The sequence below is a fragment of the Perca flavescens genome, chromosome 15, assembly GCF_004354835.1.
Source record: "Perca flavescens isolate YP-PL-M2 chromosome 15, PFLA_1.0, whole genome shotgun sequence".
Taxonomy (NCBI): Eukaryota; Metazoa; Chordata; class Actinopteri; order Perciformes; family Percidae; genus Perca; species Perca flavescens.
Window position 1 is genome coordinate 26003091 of NC_041345.1, and position 10228 is coordinate 26013318.

At 41.7% G+C, this 10228-nt stretch overlaps 1 long non-coding RNA gene across 2 annotated transcripts; it reads right to left on the reverse strand.

The window, feature by feature from the left end:
• Positions 1-251: 251 nt before the first annotated feature.
• On the reverse strand, positions 252-3880 carry LOC114570353 (uncharacterized). 2 transcript variants are annotated; one of them, XR_003694491.1, is made up of 3 exons: positions 3720-3880; positions 2001-2072; positions 252-441 (listed from the first exon to the last, which is right to left on the reverse strand). It is a non-coding gene; the product is annotated as an uncharacterized LOC114570353 (long non-coding RNA). The 2 variants fall into 2 exon arrangements; XR_003694492.1 differs by lacking the exon at positions 3720-3880 and adding an exon at positions 3512-3693.
• Between the last annotated feature and the right edge of the window lie 6348 nt (positions 3881-10228).

Below are 10228 nucleotides of genomic sequence, written 5' to 3' on the forward strand. Positions count from 1 at the left end.
CTTTTTTTGACATACTATACTATGACTTTTTTATCACTTTTTTCGACATACTAAACTATGATATATGTTATAACTTTGCTATTTCCCTCCTCATTCGCTAAAGGACTCTCCATTTCTGCACCAGCAGGCTCAGGAAAAGCTTCCTCCCCTTAACCTTGCTGAACACTGTAGTTCAATCAGGAGAGACTTCCTTGCAAATATGAACATGTTTATTGTACAGGACAAAATATGAAAAATTAAATGTGCAAAGTCTCTGGAGATTAGACTCCATCGAATCCATATGTTATAAAAGGGGTAGTGAACCCAAACATATCCCCCCGATGGAGTCCAGACACTGGTGGTGGTGATGAAGGCGCCCAGGAACCAATCAAGATTGCCATTCAGCTGACGATCTTCGGAGTTAGATGCTCAACTGCATTTCCTTGACTCCATACCTGTAATCTGCAATGACAAGAAATTTAATAATCAAATACTTTTTTTGACATACAGTAGTATACTAAGATTTTTCTATAAAGTTTTTTGACATACTATACTATGACTATTTCATCACTTTTTTCGACATACAATAGTATGACTTTTTTATCCGTTTATTTGACATACTATTCTTCGACTTTTTTAATTACTTTTTTTTAACAAAATAGCCCCACATCATCACATACCCTTCACCATACCTAGAGATTGGTATGGGGTACTTTCCATAAAATCATCTCTCAATGCAAATCAAACTAGCTATTAGACTAACTAACATAAAACCATGCCAATCTCTAGGTATGGTGAAGGCTATGTGATGATGTGGGGCTATTTTAATTCCAAAGGCCAATGGAACTTTATCAGGATGAAAAAGATGATGATGATCCATGAAATAACTGGCCTTTAAAAATAAAAATCTGCCTGCCTCTATGGGAATTTAACATACCGGTGTACTCACTTTTTGTTCCCAGTGGTTTAGACATTATTGGCTGTGTTGAGTTATTTTGAGGAGAGCTCATTTACACTGTTATACAAGCTGTACACTTAATACTTTACATTGTAGCAAAGTGTAATTTCTTCAGTGTTGTCCCATTAAAAGATAGAATGAAATATTTACTAAAATGTGAGGGGTGTACTCACTTTTGTGAGATACTGTATATATATATATATGTATATATAAATGTATTACTTTCCAATGTATGTAACCAATTACTACCAACATTAACACATATATACAGAGTTCTTACCCTAACTCACACACACACACACACACACACACACACACACACACACACACACACACACACACACACACACACACACACAACACACACTCAGGCCATCCTTCACCTTTCATCTCCTTGGCTCTAAAACACTGAGCTATTCATGTTAGTCAGACAGGTGTGTGACTGCCAGACTCTGTACAGTCTTCTTTCCTTACGTTGCAACGTGTGTAAAGACAAAAGCTGTCCAGGCACAGAGAAACCACACACACTAATGACATGATTACAGGGAAGGTAATTTTGGAACATAATCTCTCCTGAATCTCTGAAATGCTACACTGGAGGACAATGGAGTTTATGTGTGCGATCTTGAGCGTGTGTGTGTGTGTGTGTGTGTGTGTGTGTTTGTGTGTGTGTGTGTGTGTGTGAGCTTGTTTAACTATATTTGTGGGGTCCATAAACTAGGAGTGCAGTATACTTGTGGGGTCCCGAAAGCTTTGTGGGGCCAAAATGCTGGACCCTACAAGTTTAAAGGGCTGTTTGAGGGTTAAGACTTGGTTGTAAGATTAGGGATAGAATTAGGTTATGGTTAGGGTGAGGGTAAGGGTTAAGGTTAGGCATTTAGTTGTGATGGTTAAGGTTAGGGTAAGGGGCTAGGGAATGTATTATGTCAATGACTTTCCCCAGAAAGATAGTGCCACAAACCTGTATGTGTGTGTGTGTGTGTGTGTGTGTGTGTGTGTGTGTGTGTGTGTGTGTGTGTGTGTGTGTGTGTGTATGTGTGTGCGTGCATGCGTGCAGGCGCACCGATGGTCAAGACTTATGGCTTCTCTTGTGTCTCTTCTTCCTCTCCTCCAGGTGTCTCAGACAAAGAGGGTTCTGTTTTGACATATAGAGCAGAGAATCACATCTGGGAAACAAATCCCAGAAAATCATAAGCAATAGAGATTACAGAGAAAGAGCAAGAGGGAGAGAGAGAGAGAGAGAGAGAGAGAGGTGTGTGTGTGTGTGTGTGTGTGTGTGTGTGTGTGTGTGTGTGTGTGTGTGTGTGCGTGCGCACACTGAAACTGCATTATACAGCATGTCGATGTGGCAGAGCGATAGCCCATCTGTGAGCAGTTACAGATAACTGTACGTATTGTGCGAGGTTGTTCAACACCTCATAAATCCTGTACATGTGGTCCTGCAGAGGTAAGAGAGAGAGAGAGAGAGAGAGAGAGAGAGAGAGAGAGAGAGAGAGAGAGAGGAGCAGGGAGTGGAGGGAAAAAAAGAAAGAAATTGAAACATTGAGAATATTTTGTTGCACATGAGAGACATCCAGGGTCCAGACTTCACAGACAAATGTGCGCTTTTAGCAGCTGCAGATGTCGCCTCGACTTTAATGTTGATATACTGTATTTACAGGCTTTTAGTCTTCCCCGGGGAAATCTAGTGATTTGTGGTAATTGTAGAGTTTCTCCGGGATCTTAATCCAGTGTAAATCCATCACGTCTGTGGTTCCTGCAAACCAACTTCTGTTACGACTCCTACCACCTGATAATACTGAAACTTTACCCAAATACGATGTGACACTTTCTTTGTCTCCTTATGAAAAATGGAAAGAGTCTGTAGCAGGTACGTGCACACACAGACATCAAAAGAGGCTTGAGCACCTGCCCTTCTTCTTCCTCGAGAGAAAGTGCCCTTTTTTCTGGATGCATGTTTTATTTTTATTAATAAATATAGCCTATATATATATATTCCTGTTTGCACACAGCTTCCATGTCAAACTAATATATTTCTTGAATCTCTCGCTCTCTCTCTCTCCTGTCTCTTTCTCTCTCTCCCCTCTCTCGCTCTCTCTCTCTTTCTCTCTCTTTCGCTCTCTTTCTCTCTCTCCTCTCTCTCTATCTCTCTATCTATCTCTCTCTTTCTCTCCTCTCTCACTCTCTCTCTTTTTCGCTCTCGCTCTCTCTCACTCTCACTCTCTCTCTCTCTCTCTCTCACTCTCGCTCTCGCGCTCGCTCACTCTCTCTCTCTCTCTCCCTCTCTCTATCTATCTATCTCTCTATCTCTCTATCTCTCGCTCTCTTTCTCTCACTCTCTCGCTCTCTCTCTCCCCTCTCTCTCTCTTTCTCTCACTCTCTCGCTCACTCTCTCGCTCTCTCACTCTCTCCCCTCTCTCTATCTATCTCTCTATCTCTATCTCTCTCTCTCGCTCTCTTTATCTCCCTCTGCGATGCGTGTTCTTGCGCACACACACACACACACACACACACACACACACACACACACACACACACACACAGAGACAGACAGCAGTCTCTTCCAGCTCCTACCCCAGAAAGTTTTTCTTGGCTTGTGTGGAGGTGAGTGGTGATGAACAAAAGACTAAGCAGCCAGTGCCTCGAGTTTACAGCTAATTAGCCGAAAGACAAAACAAATAGTAACATGTGTCTTGCTAACATGCATGAGCTAGCCTACTAGCTTATGTAATAAGTTAGCTAAGGTGTAGCTGAGGCATCATGGCCCTACAGGCTGATTTACCTTACTTAATGGAGACCCTCCAGCTGAACAGCTACAGTAGAAACTGTGTCATCACAATAATTGATATGCAAATTAGGCGTTAACTAATTAAAATGCGCCAATATGCATTCATTTGACAAGGCACTCCAGGTGAACAGGATAAACAAAATAACTAAAACATATCAGCACAGAACTTCCCCCAGAGTCTTTCCTCCTTAAATGTTAGGTTCATTTAGAAGAGATCTACAGATGCAGCCTAAAACAAATACTACAAAAATAAATACAAAGTATTTTGGAAGTTTTATATCTAAAAAGAAGACAAAATAGAACAAAATCTCTAAATTGACCACAACATGTAAAAGTGTCCTGCATTAAACAGTAACTTCATCATTTATATCGTAGGCTCCTCGTCTAATAATAACAGTGTTTTTTTTCCAGTAAAATTAACAAACTTGCAGCCTTTTTCAGTTTAGTGTAAAGATTTTTGTTGAGATTTTTGTTGAGATTTTTTAAAGTTTTATTTATTCCAACATCACCAAAACAATTTAAATGACTTATTGCCATTTGCGAAATTAACCAAACAATGTCCCTCTCCTTGCAGTCACCTATTCTAAATATATACTTGAAACTAGTAGCATAGAAAACATTGTAGCCATTGTACCTTTAATGGTACTTTAGTTAGTTAAGTACTAAGTAGTTTTAGTGTTCAATGTTCTAAATGAATGTGCCTCCTTTCAGAGTTTATTGCAACACACTTACAATATAACATCTTATTTACAGTGTAGTCACACTGAAGTCGGAAGAACGGCTTCCCAACGTGGCTAATGGGACCAGCACGTGAATGCAACATAACACACCAACATGACTGTAATATCCACCTTAAGATCTCATTCTCACAAGGAAATACATTAGCATGTTTCCCTAAATGTCAAACTATTATATATAGATTTGGTTTAGTTTTTCAATATTTTTATTACAGCCAACAGTCATGGAACTAGCTTTAAGCTATTTTTAACATGTTTCACATGTTTTTTTTTTCCGTTGAGTTTTTGCCTCTTTGTTAGAGTTAAGCAGCCTCTCCTGTGTCACTGCTGGCACCCTGACAGGTGTAACAGGAGCCTCTATGTGACTCTCTGCCCTCAGACGGCTGATGAAGACAACACTACGCATTGTGCTGCAAAGTCACTTTCATGTTACAGTAGGTACTTGGAGGAATGCCAAAAGAACAGGCAAAAGTATACCAACCCGTTCTCACTCCCAACTCGTCAAATATTGTAGCTCGCTCAGTGACTCCCAGCGTCAGGTACCGACGCACAAGACAGCCTTTAGCGTCTGTATGGAACGCAGCGGGCAAACAACACAGGACTTTTACCTAGGAAACCAGGGTTTCTGTCCCCTTCTTGTCCCGCATTTCACTTAAACGTACATTTTGTAACCGCTCCCACGATCTTATCCTAACCCTAGTCTATAGCCACGACGTTCCACTTCCACGATTGCTCCGTTGCTGACGGAAATTCCGCCGGATTTCACTCATTTAGGCCGGATATCCACTACCTTGAGCTTTTTTTGTGTTGGATTCATGAGGACTACGGTTAACTGCTCCTCAGATCTCTGCAGGGTAAATCCAGACAGCTAGCTAGACTATCTGTCCAATCAGAGTTTTCTGTTCCACGACTAAAAGAACTTTTGAACGTACACATGTTCCACCAAAACAAGTTCCTTCCCGAGGCTATTGTGCAGAGGCGCCGTCATTGTGTCCGGCGCTTAGCGCCACCCAAGACGATTGTGATTGGTTTAAAGATATGCCGATAAAGCAGAGCACGTTTTTCTCCGATGCTGGAATGCTGTGGGGACTAGCCAGACCTTCCTCCGCAGCACTGTTGAGGAAGGTCTGGTAATGCGAGACTACCCTAACCCTAACTAAGTGGTTTTACCTTGCATGTTTTGCGTTATTAACTAATGCCAAAGGGCCCTTTGACCAAGCGTCGTTTTTGGACACGCTGGGCGTGAACTGTGTTGGTAATACATATTGTTGGACGTTGTTCAGCTTTGTCTTTATTATTATAATTTTTCCTTTTAGTTTTCGGACGTGTTTGCTGTAAACATATAAACCTGCTGATGATACAGAAGGAAACAAATAAACCAGATCCTCTAAAATGTAACCGCTGCAGGGTTTCTGCTGGACTCGGACCAAAGTGTGACTATGCCATTGTGTCACGCTGCTCTACTCTTTCATTTTCTAGACTCTCTGTACTGAGACAACCAGTAGTTACACGCTGAAATATGATGACATTTGAAATCACAAAGCACAATGGAGTCTTTGAAAAAGGATAAACAAGTTTTTTGTGGGCTCAACATGCTGCTACTTTAAACTCTGGAAGAGAAACAGAGAAAATGAGGGTGGTGTTCCAGAGGTCAGTGAAGCCAGGACTTTGTGGATGAACTGCTTGTTGAATTGGAAACTCTTTGGGGTAGTGATAGTGATAGCTGAGGTATTAAAGTGCCATGTGACTGTTCTTCATTTAGTCTCCAGTGTTGGGCTGCACAATATGAGGAAAATATGCACAACGCGATAACATTGTTGACTATCGCGATAACGATATTACTTGCGATAGATGAACAAATGTTAAAGTGTTCTCACGTTTGCATTTCTACTGCTTTCAGTATTCTGCTACCACCAAACTGCTAGTTGAATTTAAAACAAATGAAAGGAAATCATTTCCAACTTTCTTTTATTAAACAAATTGAACATTGAAGTGAATATTGTAGAAAAGAATGACAGTTACATTTTAAAGTGCCGTTTTCTGCTGATATTTTCTTTCAACGCGAAGCCCCGCTGACACACCAACCAGACGGCCGACTTCGGTGGGTTTCTGAGGACTATGGTTAACTGCTCCTCAGATCTCTGCAGGGTAAATCCAGACAGCTAGCTAGACTATCTGTCCAATCTGAGTTTTTTGTTGCGTACACACGTTCCATCAAAACAAGTTCCTTCCCCAGGCTATTTTGCAGAGGCACCGTTGCTCCGTCCGGTGCTTAGCACTTTGAATAAAGTGCTGGGAATGTCTCCCACTAGAGCTGTAACAATTCCAAATGTTGCTGTACAATTAATTGATTCAGAAATAATTGCGATTGACAATATAATTGTCTCTTATCTCTCTCAAATTTAAAAATATGTATTACTTTTTCAAACAAAATGAAAGTTTTGCATGAATCTCAGGAGACATCTTTTAGTTTTATATCACTGTCATGTGACCCAGATAATGTAATTAACTAATTTCACTAATACACAGCCTATGACGTAAACCATACCTCTTTATTATCATAAAGTATATATATTTTATATATATTTTTTTTTGTTCAAATGAACATAAAATTCTGAAAATAACATGTATCCTTATCGAAACAAAACAGTAATCATTAACCAAAAAAAAACAGATTAAATTTATTGCAATTAAACAAAAAATTGCAATTAGACAATGATGTAATAATTGTTGCCTATCTCCCACTGTACCGGTTCCTGCTCATTCGGCACCCCTCGTCATCTTCTATCCTTCTATCCCTGGGGCCCCCCCCAGTCTACACCCCTACTTTGGTGGGCTCCTCCTGCTGAGACTGCAATTACTGGAGGAGATTAAATTAAGATGGGGGTGGGGTAGTATTGAAAACAGGCATCTGGCTGTGAAAAACAATGAAATACTTTTGCATGCACATAATATTCAGTTTTTTTTGTTTATTCTGAAAAAGAAAATATCCTGAATAAGCTGTTTACACGGCTAATGAAAATAAATATTCCACTAATATTCCCGTTTACATGCAGAATCAGATATTTTCTAAGTTTTCCACTGGTGGCAGACTTGTTTGACCATACAAACACAGAGGCCCTCTTTCATTCCTTCAACCTGCTTCTTGAAAAGGTCGGCTCAAACTCACAACCCTGTTGATATCCGAGTCTTGATTATGTTTGAAAGTAGCCGTGTTTCTCCTTCTTTTCTTTTGGCCGTGCATCTCTACCGCAGCGCTGCAAACTGTAGTGTTGACGAACTGACCAAAGAGCCGGTTAATTAACCCGACTCGTGTCACTGAACCAGGAGACTCGAGTGCCATACGTCAATGAACCGACTCACTCCTGTTTTTTTTCTTTTACATCATTCGTGCCGTTGTGTGTAGCTGGTTTTCTTCTGCTACTATTTGTGTAGTAATCTAGCTCATTAGCGCCTCCACTGGAGTGGTGGTAGAATCAATCAGGAAATGATCGAGCTACCTAGACCACGCGCCAGGGCTACTGAACGAGACTGAATGTAACCGTGCAACCGGCCGGCCCACTCAAGTCTAATGTAATCAAGCAGTGTCTTGTTCTTGGCAAGTTTGAGTTATTAACCAAGCCTTGTTTCTGGTGCATCTTAGAGGATTGTGTTCACGGCAATTCACACATTATCGATGGGGAAGTACAGTACATCACATACAAATACACGTCATGTTATTTTGGTAGTTAAGTTAAATGTTAGAGAAGTGAATGTTGCTACATGGTAGCTAGGCTAGGCTGTCACGAGGAGACCGCGCACCAGGCTACTGAACGAGACCGTAAGGACCGTAACCGAGGATAGGCTACTGCACAAGTCTATATTCAAACGGGTGTCTAGGTTCTCGGCAAGTTTGAGTTATCAACCGATAGCAGAAGCCTTTATTTCTCGTGCATCTTAGATGATTGTGTACATACAAATTCATAGACTACATTATCGATGGATATCACATACAAATGCACGTCATGTTATCTTAGTAGTTATGTTAAGTTAAAGGTTTGTTACGTGATAGGTAGGCTGTCACCAGGAGACTGTGCACCAGACTACTGAAAGAGAACGTAACCGTGCATAATGCATGAGTCATGTAATCAAACGGGTGTCTAGGTTCTCGGCAAGTTTGAGTTATCAACCGATAGCAGAAGCCTTTATGTCTCGTGCATTTTAGAATTGTGTTCATGGAAATTCATATGCTACATTACCAAGGGGAAAGTATTATATCACATACAAATACACGTAATGTTATCTTGGTAGTTATGTTAAGTTAAATGTTAGAAGTGAATGTTGCTACATGGTAGTTACTGTCATGAGGAGACCGCTCACCAGGCTACTGAATGTAACCGTGGCCAGTGCATGAGTCTAGTGTCGGTCAGTATGAATGTGTAAATAATATGTTGAGACCGAATGTAACCGCAACCGCTCGAGTCTTCCGCGGTGTCTTGGTTCCTGGCGGGGGAACGCGATCACCTGCCGCCGCTGAAGGCACGTGAACCGGTGACCAAATCTATTAACTTGGTAGGCCAACCAACGACCGTCCGGTTGAGAGTCGTTTGCCCCATTGCTAGCAAACTGTCGGCTGCTTGGTTTGTGTACAACAACCATAGCAACGCACAGAGCGAGCCGTAAACTGGTGGTAAATCCCAGAGTGAGTCGGAAATTCTGAATGCGCTGTATAAACGTCCATAGAATGCTTCTAAATACTGAATAATACAGAGTATCCCACATGTCTTAACCAGAAAATGCTATATTTAGTAAAAAGCCTCATTCGGAATATCTAAACAGAATATGCTGTTTACATCACCCTTATCAAATTCGGAATAATAGTGGAATATTAGGCTACATCCACATTGCTACATTTTGAGTTTTGAGCCAAAAGTGATCTCTGTGCACCAAGTGTTTTTAGAAGAACTAATCTCTGTTTAAACTAACACGGCCAAACCTCATATCTCATCAACATTCTGGGCATAAACAGGAGGCAGCGTGGAGACTCCGCCTGCTGCTGGTAGTTGCCATGGTAACATTAGTAGCTTTAAGTCTCAGAGACTGAGACGTCGTGACCGATAAGACCTCATTAAGAGGAGAAACATTGGTCGGTGTTGCCCCGCAGATTCCAAACCAAAACGGGTCAGAAGTGTAGGCCAGAGCAGGGGGAATGAGAGGGGGAAACACCAGAGCAGGGGGAATGAGAGGGGGAAACACCAGAGCAGGGGGAATGACAGGGGGAAACACCAGAGCAGGAGGAATGAGAGGGGGAAACGCCAGAGCAGGGGGAATGAGAGAGGGAAACACTAGAGCAAGGGGGAATGAGAAGGGGAAACGCCAGAGCAGGGGGAATGAGAAGGGGAAACACCATAGCAGGGAGAATGAGAGGGGGAAACACCAGAGCAGGGGGGAATGAGAGGGGGAAACGCCAGAGCAGGGGGAATGAGAGGGGGAAACACCAAAGCAAGGGGGAATGAGACGGGGAAACTCCAGAGCAGGGGGAATGAGAGGGGGAAACTCCAGAGCAGGGGGGAATGAGAGGGGGAAACGTAGCAGAAGATATTCCGTTTTTAACCCAAAACAGAGCAATGTAAATGTAGCCTTAGTTAGCATGTAAACATACTCAATGTTCTCTTCATAGAAAAGGCATTCTTTTCTGATGTCTTCAATTGTCTTCCCTCTGTCATTCCCTTCTCCTTTCCTTCCTCTTTCCTTCCCTACTGATATCTCTGAACGGCAGAATTCCCC